The sequence below is a fragment of the Triturus cristatus genome, chromosome 5_2, assembly GCF_964204655.1.
Source record: "Triturus cristatus chromosome 5_2, aTriCri1.1, whole genome shotgun sequence".
In the NCBI taxonomy this organism is placed as follows: domain Eukaryota; kingdom Metazoa; phylum Chordata; class Amphibia; order Caudata; family Salamandridae; genus Triturus; species Triturus cristatus.
The window spans coordinates 995,482,175-995,496,817 of record NC_140588.1 but is presented as its reverse complement, the minus strand read 5'-3'; the positions used below and the strand labels follow the sequence as shown (position 1 = coordinate 995,496,817).

Genomic DNA, 14,643 nt, shown 5'->3' with positions numbered 1-14,643 from the left:
TGTTTTCATTTTCAAATAAGCAGCTAATAGCTTACCAGTTCTGTTTTAACTTCCGTAATAATGAGCACTAGATTTAAGTAGATATGAAGCGGCATTTTCAGTGGAAAGTTTATTTAATTTGAATTTGGCATTTGTTTTTTCTTCTTGACCTGTAGATTTTGAAGTAAAGGAAATACGAGATAAAAAATTCTTCAATGTTGTTTCAATGTATTTTTTTTGTTTTTTTATGAAAGCCAAATTGAATAATAAAATCTCTGCATGCTGCTTACAAAGAATCCCAAATTGTGTAAAATGTATCAGGCGTTGTATTTAAAGTTTTAAAAAAAATCGACAAAAGACTGGAAAAGATTGTGTAAAAGATTGATCAGAAAGAAGGGCATTTTTAAATCTCCATATTCAAAGAAGTGCAAGATCTAAATCAATACAAACAAGAGCTTGATCTGAAAAAAAAATTCCTCCAATATCACAATATGTTAGTTGTTGCAATAGTGTTCTACTCAGATTTATTTTATCAATTCTAGCCTGGGATCCATGAACTGGAGAATTAACGGTATATTCTCTTTTATTAAAATTAATAATTCTCCAGGCATCAGTAAAGGGTTGTTGAGTAATAGGAATATTATCAATTTTCAATTTAACAATTATCCATCTACCTTCAGTATCAATGTCTTGAGCTAATAAAAAAACATGTAATGTTTTTAAACAAAAAATGGCTACAGCGTTTTTCTTCTTAGAGATAGGTGAAGAGAACGCATCTCAAACCCAGCGTTCTTCATTTCATGTTCATTTAAATGGGTTTCTTGTAGAAGTGCAATATCAATTTTAAGTTTAGACAAGTGATCTCGTACTCTTTGTCTCTTAATGTGAGAGCCAAGCTACTTGATATTCCAAGAGATATTTTAAGTACCATGTACACTATGAATATGAAAACATAGGTAAATATTATGTACAAAACATTCTGAATCATGAGAACAGATAGATAATAGTTTCGGCAAAAGCCAAGTGAAAGAATAGAAAAACTATATAAGATAAGAGTGAGCAGAAGAGAGACAAAATATTAATGTCAAAATGAGAGAAAGGGGGAGGAGGAAGGGAAAAGAAAGAACAGACAACATTGACCAAGTAGGAATAAACCAAACAATATACCTATCGGGTTGGGGGATGCACAAATCGAAGACGGTGCAACTTTACTTCATGGCTGGGGGGTCCGGGAGAGGCAGAGATAAAAGACATAGAGGGGACCATATGTAGTAGGGTAGGTACCTGAAGGGAGAAGAAACAAACAATCAACATCATGAAGACAAGAAATAAAATCCCTTTGACAGCGTTGAAGGATAAATGGGAACTGGACATCGGGAAGCCCATCCCGGACCTGACGTGGCCCAGGTTGCAGAGGAGGGCCTGGAAAAGTACACGTAATGCCAGGTTTCAATTGGTGCAGTATTTCATCTTGCATAGGGCATATCTGACGCCAGCTAAATTATATCAATATTTTGGGGGTCCCACCCCGCAGTGCCCTAGATGTGGGGAGGAAGGAGCTGACTTTAAGCATATGTTTTGGTCCTGTGGTGTTCTAAGCGACTACTGGGGGGAGGTCATCGCTTGCTTGACCCAAGTGACGGGGCGGGAATTGGGGGTAGAAATGGGAGTTTGTCTTCTGCTGTGGTTTCCCCACACGCCGCGTGCGAAAGTTACGAGCAAGTTTTGTGACTTAGGCCTTGTGGTGGCTAAAAGAGAAATTACCTTGCACTGGAAATCGAGATCTGGCCCCAGCGCTGCGAGGTGGAGAACTACCTTCACCAAATGGGCGGGTAGTGAGAGTGCGCTCCGGCTACAGATAGCATTGCGGGGAAATTATGAAAAAGCATTAGCCATGGCACATGCATGGGAAGCGCTAGTGGCTGACCTCCGGGGGTGGGGTGCAGAAGCGGAGGAGGACACTGACGCGCTGGAGCGGCCTGCAGCCGTATAGCTGTGGAGAGGCGGTTGATGGGTCACGTATGAGGGCGGGAGGGCTTCCCTTCCCCTTTTTGCTCGGCGCCTGCCCGTGGGGGTGAGGAGTAGCCTGCGGCCGATTACACGGCTACTTACGAGACAGAATTATCCCGGCACCTGAGGGTCTGGCACACTGACATGTGGGTGGGGGGAGGGAGATTTGGCAGGGGGGGTGTTTGGGGTCACGGCTTTGGTAACCGGAACTGGCTTACAAGATACTACGTGCTGGTGTTGATGTTTGAGAGAAGGCCAATGATGTTTTGGTTCTTGCAGATGCCAGTTGTCTTTGAGATATGCAATAAAAGTTGTTTTTGCAACAAAAAAAAAAAATGAAGACAAGAAATAAAAAATTAAAAGAAAACTTTTCATTTTGTTTTTTAAATATATCCCGTTTTACTTTAAGGATAACTAGCTGCATTTGAAGAAAGAATTTGCTTTATTTAAAAAGCAAACACAGACATGGTGGTCTGCTGTCCCCAGCAGGCCATCATCTCTGTGACTCTGCAATCGGCCACAACTTGTGACTTGCCTCATGCATATTTATGAGGCAATTCATTTGCGACCTCATTGGGAATCGCTTAATGTGTCTGACACACATTAGTACATTCCGGTTGCGAGTCACAAATTGCAAGTTGCAAAAAATCGCAGTTTGCAACCTGCAAAATGTAATGTTCATACATCTGGCCATAAATTTCCTCAAGTAACTGATCAAAGGAAACAGAGGGGAAACATTTAATGGGAGAAGGAGGATCTTTCTTAGGTCTTTTTGTTATATTAGCATTTGAGGGCAAATCAGATTTAATAGACGAGGATGGTCTAGGAATACATAAGTGGAAGAATCATATTTAAGAGTTGAAGGGTCATCTATGATATCAAAAGCAGATGCAGATTGTATAGTTGTATTATCCTGAGGAGTAGAGAAAACAGACATAGAGGAGTTTTAGTCTCCTGGCTTTTCCCATATGAAAGACAAATACAAAGAGCAGAAACCAGATTTGTGCAAACAACTGAGCTGGGATGTTTGATTCAATAAAGTCAATGCCTATCTGCTCCACCTTAAGGACAGGGTGTGGTCTTTAGGAATTTGCTTATGGGAGCAAAATACAGTATAATAGAAAACGGACTGCTATCACTTTAAATTAAATATTATATAATAACCTCGCATGTAAAAAAAGAAATACGCAGGAATGTAAACTAAATCTTTTGAAAAGTGTTTCCCAGAAGACAATATTGCAGTGAAGGAAGTAGTGGAAAGGAGCTCTAAAATAAACACAAGCCAGTTAAAACAATTGCTTTCTTAGAACAAATGAGCCATATACATGGAGAAAAATTATTTTCAAAGCAAGACCTGTGAATTGAAGACAAACACCATATCACGATGTTTCAAATGTCAATGCTTCCAGGAAACAATATATTTCAGAAAATAAGTTAAGGTAAAAAGGTGTCAGCATAGTCATAAATAATGTTCAGAAGAAATTCTTGACATTGGATTAATTAATTTCAGACCAGTAGCTGTTTCTTTTAGGTGAATGCAAGCTTAAAAAGAATTAATCTCTTTAGAAAATACTTGAATGTCAGAAAGTGTTAGCATAGCCATAAATATTGTGTAGAAGAAACTTGTCTACATTGAATTAATTAAATTCAGACTGTGAGCTATTGCTGTATTTCTGTGGAGAACATGAAGCTCTCAGAGCAAAAAATGGTGCCCCTTCTTTGCTCTTCTGTGATTAAATGTTCCTTGCTTAAAATATAACTTGGGTGTTGCTTTTAAAATTGAAAGGCTTGCATAATTAGGGTGAGAATAGTCAGTGACCTTTAGCCATCTATTTTCATTTGTTCAGTCCAGACAGAAAAGATACCCAGACCCTGATGGAGAGTAAGGAAAGGAAGCCTTCTTCTTTGGTGCCTAGCCAAGGGCCTGCTCCATGGGTGCCATCTCTAAGGCAAAGAATTGTCTCTGGTATGACAGCATCCGCTTTTTGCCATAGGTGTCTCTTTATGTCAAGTATTTTTCTCAGCATTTCAGGGTCTTCATTTTGTCTTGGATGTCCTCCCTTATGCCAAGAACTACGTCCATAGTACGTGCGTAAGCATTTTTGCATGGTAGCCCCCATGCAGAATTTCCTCCACTATGTAAGTGCCAGCATTTTACCACAGGGTGCATGCCAAGAGTTACTTCTAGTATGTCAGTGCCTGCATTTTGCCATGGTTGCTCTTTCGTATGGAAAGAATTATCTCCAATATGTTAGCAGCAGCATGTTACCTTGTGTGATGCCATAAGCCCAGGATTATATTGAGTATGTCATGGCCAGTGGCAGATTCGCAATCATAAACACACAAACAAACACATTCTTACTCACTCACACTCACTCATACTCACTCCTTATCGCAATCACTCTCTTCCCCCTCTCACACTGTAAAGCATATTCTCTCAGTCATACTCACTCCCACTTATAGTTACTCAAACACAAATGTACTCATACACACAGGGTCTCACTCTCACTTACAAACACACAAACTCACCCGTTCACTCTCAATGACTCTGGGCCCTGGTGCACCTGAAACTACTGCACCAGTTACAGCTACACACCAAATGCCCTTCCACCCCCTCGCAATCTCCAATCACTTACTCCTTATGATGCACTTACACTTCTTCACCCATCCCTCGTATAAACTTACACCTATTTATACATACTCTCAAACTTGGATTCCCACTTACGTTCCTTCTCATTGAAACTCTCACACATTCACACACACTAACTCAATCTCAGTCACTGTCAATCACTCAGAAACACACTCACACATGCACATAGAAACATTTATTTCTTACTTATGTTGCTTCCTTAGATGGCTACTCAGAGTCTCCATGCCAGCAGAAGTGCAGGAACCAGGGACTGGGCATTTCTACCAGCAAGCCATAATTCCCAAAGAGGAGCCAGATGGAGCAGCAAGAGCAGGATTGGAAAGGAAAGACCCACCTGAATTCCTCTTCTGGGTTTTTGATAGGAGTGGAAACACAGCCTTATGAGACTCTCGGACAGACCTGGGTGTCCTACCTCTGCTGCACTGGGTGACTTTTCATTGACATCAAGGATGCACTGATGTGCTCCACGAAAACTACATTTTTGCAGATGATAGAGCGCTTACAGCACTCCAAATTATATGGGTGCACTATACCCTTGGTTCAAACGCACTCACATGTATGTTCATCGTTTACAGTGTTTTATGATTATTAAGATGCATTTAATCAATGTTATCTTCACATTGAAATGTAGGGTGCATATTCAAGTAGGATTTTACATGTATTAGAAACATTCATAATTCCTGTATATGTAATGTGCAGGATGAAATTATATTCGTGCAATGTAACCATGTTTAGTTTAAGTTGCCTAATTTGTAGGCCCAATTTGTAAAATTGTTGACAGTTTCAATTCTCCTTGGCCGCTCAAAACGTTAATTAAATGAATCTCTTTTGTTCTCGAAAATAGCGTGTTCTCATCCTTCTGCAGGTGCACAAATTCAGCCTTGTTATTCTTAGAGTTAAGGAATGACTTTGAAGAAGACTGGAAGGCGAGAAGGGAGGACTCCTTTCGTGCCTTGCCTGTCTAGGGAACCAAGGCCACTGGAAGACGAAGAAGAATTAATTAAAGCTACTGGAAAGTTACTGAAATGATACAATAGAGAAGTTTACCACATGATTCATTGGGGGCTGAACTTTGTCTGTTTTTGATATGATGCGCAGGGACAGAGACTAGAGACTTCTGCTGATTCTCGGAGGAGAAGCAGCATCTTAGAGCGAGCTCCATAGCCTTAATCTAGGAAACCCATCTGACATGAATACTTCTTAGGAAGTCAACACGTGCTGACACCTTTGGGAAATGATATAAGAGAAATAGGTAGGACCCTCATTTAGAGCAGTGTAGGGAAAGATAGTTTTCTTTGTTTTGTTTTCCTCCCAGATGAAACGAGAACTCGACTCAGCCTCTATTCTTTGCTGTGTATTGATTTTGGAGTTCATCATATTATGCCTTTTATGCCGGATGAACTATATTTGAAGAATTGGCTCTGTATTGATTTTCATGTATCTTTATACTCTTATACTCAGGTGTGTTTATATTCAATTATTTTTGGCTTTATAATAAATCCACAAAATTGGAATTCGGAGTCTGTGGTCCTTTAGAGTATGACTAAATTTAAAAGTATAACCATGACTTGTTTTACTCCCCTCTACCACTTTTAGCAAGCTAATAAAAGACCATCAGTCGTAACTTAGTAGAATAATTAGGGAAGACCAATTTGGCGTAATCACAGATATACTTACTATCGGAGGCAAGCGCAATATGTCAACTAAATAAAATGGATTGTGGCTGTGAGAGGGGACCGTAGTTGAACTTATCCCATCAGGCGTGCAATCCAGACATCCACCTACAGAACCCTCTGTAGCTGGATCATTTCTCGGTCCTCTTAGCCACTCCTAGGGACATCTTAAAGATTCTAGGGGCCCTGGAGGAAACGTATTTTGGGACCCCTGTTCAAAACAGCTTTGAATTTATGATGCAATTACAGCTCTTTCATGCATTCTGTGGTAAGGTCTCTGACAGTGTACAGGCACACTGGTCCAAATTCTAAAGGCCCGATTACGATGTCGGACGGACATGAGTCCGTCCGACATCATTTGGGAACGGGTACCGAACAACCTCCTGTCGTCGATCCCAACCCAGCAATTAGGATGCGACCGAACACTGTTCGGTCGCTTTCCTATTCTTTACAATGGGAGCATGCATTACGACCGGAATGCATGCTCTCATTGTAAACAGCTGAGGTGCAGTTCAACCCTGCACCCGGTGGCAGACACCTTGAACGGATGCAGGGATCACCAGGGGGGCACCATATGTGCCCCTAGGTCACCATACTGAAGCCTTGCACCCATGGGGGCCCTCCTGGGGGCCACCAAAGTCGGATTCCCACAGCCTTTCTCTGTCAGAAAGGCCGGCACAGAAAGGCTGTTGGAGTCTGCCATCGTAACCCCTCAGGCGGAAAGAGCCGCCTGAGAGATTACTGGAGGCTTTGTGAATGGCAGACGGGCTCTTCGGAGGCCATTCAGAAATCCAGTTTGGATTCCATTCCGACCGACCCCATCAAAATGGGTCGGTCGGAAGGGAATCCGAACAGCCGATCACAATGCCGTAGGAACGGCTCGACCGAGGGTCGGAGCCGTGTCCTACGGCATCGTAATCAGGCCCGAATGTGTTTCCATCTAATTTTCAGGGATGTAACATGCATTTTCAATAGTGTAACAGAGCAGCAGCTCACTAATATTATTACAAATAATCTCTGTGACCCCCGTACCATTTCTCATATGTTAGGTCCTCTTCATATCTGGTAGAAGCTTTATTTATGGATGTTGTATGGTGTGGCAAAACATAAATACAACATTCTTTAGCAAAATATCTGAAATAAACTCCAAAACGTTGTCCATATTATAAATACAATAAAGGAAAACGATATTTAACATAACCTATGATTAAGAATCATTCACGGGCATCAGCACAGGGCTGTCTGCAGTGATTGGGGAGGAGCTATCAGAACACGTGATAGTTTGCACCAGGGATTTATAGGTGGGTGGGACACGTTACCTTAAACTGAGCAGGATTAAGCTGGTTGGTGAAACGGAAGTTTGACACAGAGAGGAAGATTGTTATGCAGCAGATTAACATCGGTTATGAAAGTAAGCTAGATAATGTCAAATAACGATCAAATAGGGGTGTTAAAAATGATGTTTGTAACCAAAAGAGTGCGTTATGTGTTGAGGTAGAAGAATTAGAAAATTAGGTACGTTACGAGACTAGGGAGGATTAAAAATGACATTACGCAGCTTTACGGTTTAAGGTGCACAAAAATATGTTCAAAAAATACGTTTGATGGTAAATCTCTGTGATAGATTTTTTGGGGTTAATATATTAGAACACAATGAGTATAGGTGCTTCTTGGAGGGATAACAGGTTCTTTGTTGCTTGGAAGTTCTTTTAGATTAAAAGTGGGTTGTTAGTTTGAATCATGTCTAGTGCTAATTAATGTAATAAGTGACTTCCACATGAATATTTTTATATCTTAGATACCCCTGACGAAGGTTGTTACCGAAATGCATTGGGTGTGATGTTGTATGCATAATTTGGAGGACCCGAGATTCGTACAACGCTCATGTTTAGGCCTGGATTGGCAATCATGTAGCAATTAAATGCACAAGTACAAAGGAATGTTGCTGCTTTGGCGTGACAAAGAAACTTGGTTAAAACATGGAATAAAACGGAAAAACATTTGGAGTAATCTGGTTTAATGTGTATTATTGAAACACTTATGTTCATGCGGCAGTGCAACTCGTTTGATGACCTGCAAAGTGCGGGCCATCTCTCTTCATGCATTCCTACTGCCACTATGCCCATGCCTTAAAACGTCTCTGCCCCCTCCTCCTGTCATCAGGCTGACTTGGGCTCTGGCAGTGTTCATGCAAACATGAACTCATGAACACTTCTCAGTCAAATATTTAGCAGCAGAGGCAGGGGACAGAGAGTGGTGCCTCGCAGGAGGTAGAGCTGCTGTCACTACACGCCTTCTGCGTTAGGCCAGCTGTGCTCCATCCCCTGGATGTATAGGATTGCGTTGTTTTACTTATATAGTGCTAAAGCTTGACGACATCTAGGTCCAGATGTACAAAGTGTTTTTGTGATTGTTTGCGAACACAAAAAGGCCTTTTGAAATGTACAAAACCCTATTTGCGGTTTGGTAACCTATTACCAAATCGCAAATTGGGTGAGTGATTCGGAATTAGGAAGGGGCGTGTTTAGGGTTCCCCATCCTAATGCCAAATGGCAGTGGTATGTGTGAATGTTTTGCTACCTAAATGTATTCTCAAAACATTCTCATTTTGCTGCTACTTCAAGTAGGTGGTAACCCATTCGCAAATGGGAAGGGGTCCCAAATGTGCTCCTCTCCCCCCTGTGACTGTTTGTTAAAACAATTTTTAAGAACAAGCAAAGGTCCCACAGACCACTGCCTACTCTTAAAAAAATGAAAAGAAAACTTTCATTTTCTTTTTTTTTTAAGCACATTCCGTTTTGCCTTAAGTAAAACGAGCTGCATTTTTTGAATGTGCTTTTTTTTAAAAGCAATCACAGGCACGGTGGTCTGCTGATCCCAGCAGGCCACCATCTCTGTAATTTTTGTGATTCCCCATAGGTCACAAATTGAGACCTATCTAATAATATTCTGGAGGAAGGTCTATTTGCGACACAGTGGGAACCGCAAATGTGTAAGAGACACATTTGCACATTACTGTTTGCGATTACCAAATAGCGAATTGCAAAAATGTGTTATTTGGTAATCGCAAACACTGTCCTTCCTACAACTTGCCCCTAATCACTTTCTTGAAAATATGTAGAGTTCTATCGTCGGGGTCCATTTGCCTCATTGTCTTACTTTGTATGTAATGATTCATCCGCTCGTCATGTGCAGGATATGTACTGATAAAGCAGCAGATGCCAGCGCATGTCTGCAAAAACATATGGCGGACAGTCAGAAAGATTTGCACAAACGTCATGCAGGGCTCCCTGGGGTGTGACGGTAAAATATGAGGGCTCTCTGGGGCCTGTTTATGAAATAAAAAAAGACATAAGTTGTGCTTTTATACAGTAGTAACACCCTGAGCATCTCAGCGCCGTCATAACCATGCAACAATTACAAACTCAACTTACTCATTTCATCGTCTTCAGAAGGATAAAAGGCGGAGTCCCTACTGCTTTGCAACCTTCAGGTTTCGAGCGGAAGTTAAGCATTAACAGATGCTGGAGGGCAAGAAAGTGGGCGCATCACTTTTACCATCTTGGTTCATCCTGTTGTGAGTGGCGCTCAGGGTGAGGAGAGTCTACATGAATGCAGGGTGAGCGGCGTGCCTCTCTCGGTGCAGGGTGCAGCACATTAAACCCAGACCGATTGGTATTGCCAATGCTTGTTTTAATATGCATTAACCTGCGTGTCAGCGCCTTTATCACTGGCTCTGTTATTTGTTTGGTCCGTGTTATTGTTTAGTAATAAATAGATCACCACCTGAAAAATATACCACTGACAATATTTTAATAATTACTACACAAGACGTCACTTTGCCAATCACACACCAGGATCTTTAGTGACCGGCTGTCCTGGGCTCCAGGGCGGGTCTCATTGGAGACATCCTCGATCCCAATCAGCCCCGCCTCCTCCCAGAGAGGGCCTGAAGGGGCTCGTAGCAGAGGGAGATGCAATCTTCAGCACAACACATGTTCTTTATTATAAAGTCATCTACGAGGGGATGTGTTTTTTATCTCAATAGACTGTGACATCCAGAGCCCGGAGGAATTATGTCATTTGGGATAGAAATCGCTTGGACCTCAAGGTGCCATGAACAGCTTTTACTCGACTGCTCCTAATACACAACTTTCATGTTTTAATGTTCCCTCCCATGATCTATATTGAGTTTAAGAACCCTCTTTGGGTAGAAACTCACTATATTACCTGTGTGATGACATCCTACACAGTTGAACACAAAAAGTGTACTAAAATGAATTAGCGAAAAGTTAGGAAACATTTAAGTAAGGCAGAGTCAGGAAAGTATATACATCATAGTTTACATCTTAGAAGACTTTAGTCCATTCTAAGGGCCAGATGTGCGTTCCTTTGGAATAACGATTCCCAAATTGGCGATATATTCCTAATCGCTATTTGGTATTCGGTATTTAAATGTATGAAATGTTTATTTCTTTATTTACGTTTCCTAATGGGTCGCAAATCGATCTACCTCATGAATATTAATGAGGTCAGTTGCAATTTGGAACCCATTAGGAATCGCAGCCATCACAGGTATGTTGGCCTCCTGAGGTCAGCAGACACATATGTCTGTGCTTGCTTTTTAGTAAAGCAATTTTTAATTTTTTTTATTCAGCCTGTTTTCCTTATAGGAAGATGGGATGCGTGTTAAAAAGACAAAAAATAAACTTTGAAGTTTAACTTTTTAAGGGTAGTCAGTGGTTTGTGGGGCTACTGCCTGCTCTTAAAAAATATTTCTTCAACATTCTGAAAATGGGTTACCACCACTTTTAAAATGGTGGTAAAGTATTACTGTTTTGCGACTGGAATTCGCTCACCAAACAGTAATACGTGCCATACGGATTCGGCATTGAGAAGGGATGCCAAAAACATGCCCCTTCCAAATTCCGAAGTGTAAATGCAAATTGTCATTCGGTAACAAGTTACCAAATCGCATTTTACATTTTCTGAATTGAAAAAGTCTTTTTCTAGTCGCAAGTAGCCCAATTTGGGACCAGAAAAATGCTTTGCACATCTGGCCATAAATTCCTAGAAACATTAAATTACTGCCTGTCGCCTTCCTTCTATGATAGTGATTTGAACTCCCTTTCTTCTCCAATGTAAATCAGTGACATCTGATTTCAACTGAAACCTGCTGCAGGAATGATTCAGATTCTCCTCCTCCAAAAGACACTGAACTGAGTCAGATTCCAGAGGTGTTGGACGGTCATATCTTGAAGGCATCTGTAGCCAGACACAATGAGCCACCAACCAATGTCCTGTGTGATTTCCACCAAGACAAGGATCTTGCTCTCATACTTATGATATGATGGGCCCCTCCGCGAGAGAATATGTCTCGATACTAGACCCAAATGCGAGCATGCTCAGGAAACAACAGGCACTGCTGCAGCCTTGGAGAAAGGCAAGAAGAAGAGAGCTGAAAACTTGCAAGTATAATCCAAGAACCTTAATGCAAAGACAACATCGCTCCCCATAATTCCCTGCATGTAGCATTCACCTCCTTGCAGAAGCTGATTGGACAGGAGAGATGATACATGGTCCCCGCTGCAGCTTGCACAGTCTGCTGGTAACAATACTATGCCCACAAGTGTCTGGAATCTTTCTCCAATGAATAGGAGATGCTCAGGAGAAATCCTCTAGGCTTCGGCATGGTTGATTAGGAACCTTGGAGATCCCAAAATTCAGGATACTAACTCAATGTGTTGAAAGGTCTCCAATGTCGTCTTCATAGGCATAACCAGTCATCCAAGTATGGGTGGAATTGGATTAGTTGATTATGGAGAAAATCACTTTGGTTCTTTTTTCATAACTCTAAGGCTAGACCTGTCACTCCTAGGGAAAATATTTGCTTTCTACCCAAAATAAAAGAATTCATGAACTTATCATGTGTTTGTACAACCTGCCCTCACTTAGCCACACTGTTTTTAAAAATGAGCCATTATCTAATTAAGGTGGACAAGGGAACACATCTGATTAAAGCAATTAGGAAAGACCATTGGTGTCATTTCTATTCTATGGTAAATAGCCCCCAATTAAATACATATTTCATAAAATTATGTCTGTAAACACTCACCATGACTTTATAGCTTATGCAATAAAAACCTACTGTGGAGTTTTTTCCAAATCACAGAATCCTGGCTAAATCATGCTTCACAGCCCATAGGAACGTTTTTGTTCCTTCTGGTTTCTCAATAATCAGAGCAGACACAAGGTCCAAGGTGGTGCCGTTGCTTTAATTCATTGTTTCTCGTCCAGTTGCAAGAAAATAGAGACAGAGTCTTTCACCATGTTTAAGGGTCTACAAGAACCTTTGTTCATTTCTGATCAAGAAACTATCTACCTTCATATCTCATACCATCCTCAGGTCACACAGAAGTTTGCTACTGCATGTACAGAATATCTAACCAATCAGCAGACTGTCTCCGCTGAAAAACATTTCTTTCTAGGGGATTTCAATATTTACTGGAACAACATTAATAATCTCAACACTACAGAACTGTTACGGATGCTTAATGCTCACTATCTGGTTCAACTCTGTCAGTATCCTACACATAAAAAGAAAAAACCTTCGATTTAGTAATCGCAGATTGTAAAAATATCACTTGTCTTCAATTAATTGGGTTGATTGGTCTGCCCCCCATTTGATCCCTGTTGAAATCCATAAGAAGAAACTGCAGAAGCCACTGCACACTATGCACTCTCTCTCTCTCTCTGCATAAAGATCCTCTTAGAAATTAACAGATCTTAACAGTGAAGCTGATTTTAGGAAGGTGGGTGCTTCTGTTATTATCTCAAACTGTGTCAGCAGTTCCTTCACAACAGTAAATTGGTTAACAAACCAATAGATGAAATAGTACAAAATACAAAAACTCCTATCCAAAGAAACACAACGTGATTTAGAGAAGATCTCTTCGTGAAAAGGGAAGAATGTAGATAGCTTGAAAGATGCAGAACAAAATAAGACGTCAAACTGTCTTTTAAGTTAAAATCAATAAGAAAACAGTATAAGGCAGACATCATCAAAGCCAAGCTGCAATATCTAACAGAAACAACAAGTGGTTCTCTCAACAGACCTAGGGATTTTTTTTTTTTATTGAGCAGAGCTTAATATACATGAATTCAAAGAATCCAGAAATACATAATCCATTTGATAGCTTCCATTTTCAAAAACACAAGAAAGAGAAGTATTCAGTAGCAGCAGCAAATTATCATCATCATCCAATATTAATTTTGTGCAAATCATTTCAGATAAAGCACAATAAACAATACAAGACCTGGGGAATTGTTTCACATCTTCAAAGTTCACATGACAACGGGGACGTTTTCATAAACTGCGAAAACATAGAACACTGGTACAGGTAATTTCTGGGTTCTCCCATATTAGATTTTGTGTGCCCCAAAAGTAAGAATAGACATCCTTTGTCCAACAGTCTAATCCTGCAATCAGAAGTCACTGAAGCCTCAGAGTCATCTTTATGGACATGAAATGCATAATATGAAGTCGAGGAAACAGGAGCCCAAAATATTATGTTTCCACCTTTCTCCTTTGCCATCAGCTTTGCAAACGCCTCAGCCATTACAGTCTTACAGCGAGAGTCAGAGAGAAGAGTCTCTTAGTTTGGCAGAGTGTTTCCCCTCCATCAAAAACAAAGACAGCTAATAAACAGGATAATCAGAATAGTAGAACCTGTAAAGGTCAAAACTCCTACTTGATACCTTGAGTCCTTATTAATAATTGGCGACCCCACATACTTCAGCACGAGTCGTGCAGAGACCTCACAATGCCATGAAAAACATAGGAAGAAAACAGTCTACCCAATTCAAGATGGCCACTGCCAGTGCTCATCTTGGCCATAAGTGATGTCCTACCCCTTGTAAACATCCCACAACAGGGGTGAACCTCGGAAAAACACTGAACAAAACTCACCTCAAAACCTGGCGAAAGAACCTGCACTTCTAAACTGTACCCACCATGCATCATGGAGCTTAAAACATGAATGTTGAGTTGTGCTCAGAAGTCTGCACAGGAAGACAAAAGCAATAAAAACTGAAGGAATTGTTGGAAGGGAAAAACTGTGGATGGCGTTTTGGTTGGCTGAGGTGAGGTCCTAGCCAGGCAGGAGGTACTACACCTGTCAGAGGCGAGTGAATACACTCACTGTATAACCTGCGCTCGCCCTCGGGCAGCTTGGCACTGAGCAGTCAGGCTTATCACAGAGGCATTGTGTAAAGCGTTGGCACAGCACTCTCCCACAATAAATACACTGAGGTCCACAAAGGGAGACTTCA

At 41.0% G+C, this 14,643-nt stretch overlaps 1 long non-coding RNA gene across 1 annotated transcript in view; it reads right to left on the bottom strand.

Moving 5' to 3' along the window:
- LOC146829556 (uncharacterized) overlaps positions 1-14,365 on the bottom strand; it is a 29,865-nt gene extending 15,500 nt beyond the window's left edge. The window contains exons 1-2 of the long non-coding RNA XR_014962007.1: positions 14,282-14,365; positions 1,147-1,263 (exon numbers count right to left, since the gene is read on the bottom strand). This is a non-coding gene — a long non-coding RNA (uncharacterized LOC146829556). The remainder of the gene's footprint in view (positions 1-1,146; positions 1,264-14,281) is intronic.
- Positions 14,366-14,643: the final 278 nt, after the last annotated feature.